We start from the raw sequence: 1795 nt of genomic DNA on the forward strand, positions 1-1795 counted from the left end.
AATCCCAGGGACGGGGGAGCCTGGTGGGTTGCCATCCATTGGGTCGCACAGAGTCGGACATGACTGAAGCGACTTAGCAGCAGCAGCAGCAGCATGCAAGGAGAACGGCTGGGTCACACCCCCGAGACCCTGAACTCCTTGAAAGGTTTCAGCAAAGCACTTTTAAAGGCAAGGTGAGGGAGGGGCCTGGTTGGTTGTTGCAAACATCTTGGTGCCAGAATTCTTTGTTCTCAGCTCTCCGTGTAGGTCAGGTCATGATGTTCCTGTAAACCACAACAAGACAAATGTTATTCTCTGTACTACAACTTTCTGTTTCTACACGAATGGGAAAGTGTTTTACCTTTAAAGGTCAGAGCCTTGAGAATGGGCTGTGCTGCTTATTTCAGGCTGTATTCATTTGAAGCAAGAGCAATGGAATACAAGGTTCAAGTCAAAGAAACAGATCTAATATGGAGTCAGATTTGTTCTTCCCTATGACACCCTTCGCATGCATGCATGCTCAGTTGCTTCAGTCATCTCTGACTCTGTGGGACCCCATGGACTGTGGCCCACCAGTCTCCTCTGCCCATGGGATTCTCTAGGCAAGAATAATGGAGTGGGTTTCTGTACCCATCTCCACACACACCCTCCACTAGGTTGCAAACCTCTGCCTCCCCTACTAGGTTACAGCAAAGGCCCTGACTTAGTAGCCTAGATTCTCCTGGTATCAAGGACAGAGCTGACATAGAGTAGGGGCTCAGGAAAAGTTGAAGTCACAGATAGATGAAGGGTTGAATCTGAACAAGATGGATTCATGAATGGGAGGAGCTTTATCAAGGACAAATGCAAAGATCCTGCACGAGCCAGGACGAGGAGTGGGGCCCTGAGCTGCTGGTGAAAGAGGCAGACCCTCAGGTGGCAGAGCCTGTCACTCATCCTGGGAGCAGCTATGGAGGCTGCAGAAGTGGGTTTAGACCAGGGTGGGTATTGACAGCTTACAGTGAAAGATGCTGGATTCATGATCTCCAAAGAAGATTTAGCTTCGGGACTAGGGAGCAGTCTTAATGACTCAAGAGCTTTTGTGTAGCAGAGTTTTATTAAAGTAAAATAGGACAGAGAAAGTTTCTGACATAGACATCAGAAGGGGGATGGAGTGTGCCTCCCTTGCTAGTCTTAGCAAGGACTTTATATACTTTTTTCAATTGGTTATTACAATAAATCGAAAGAATGTCTCAAGGTTGTAAAGGTCTTACCAGACCCACTCCCATAATTTACATTTTAAGATAATGGGATTAGAACTAACAATAGAAAGATCTTACCAGACTCGCTCCCACAGTTTGCATTTTAAGATGATCAGATCAGATTAGATCAGTTGCTCAGTCATGTCCGACTCTTTGCGACCCCGTGAATCGCAGCACGCCAGGCCTGCCTGTCCATCACCAACTCCCGGAGTTCACTCAGACTCACGTTCATCGAGTCAGTGATGCCATCCAGCCATCTCATCCTCTGGCGTCCCCTTCTCCTCCTGCCCCCAATCCCTCCCAGCATCAGAGTCTTTTCCAATGAGTCAACTCTTCGCACGAGGTGGCCAAAGTACTGGAGTTTCAGCTTCAGCATCATTCCTTCCAAAGAAATCCCAGGGCTGATCTCCTTCAGAATGGACTGGTTGGATCTCCTTGCAGTCCAAGGGACTCTCAAGAGTCTTCTCTAACACCACAGTTCAAAAGCATCAATTCTTCAGCGCTCAGCCTTCTTCACAGTCCAACTCTCACATCCATACATGACCACAGGAAAAACCATAGCCTTGACTAGATGA

The sequence above is a fragment of the Bison bison genome, unplaced genomic scaffold (genome assembly GCF_000754665.1).
Source record: "Bison bison bison isolate TAMUID 2011002044 unplaced genomic scaffold, Bison_UMD1.0 scf7180017864251, whole genome shotgun sequence".
Taxonomy (NCBI): domain Eukaryota; kingdom Metazoa; phylum Chordata; class Mammalia; order Artiodactyla; family Bovidae; genus Bison; species Bison bison.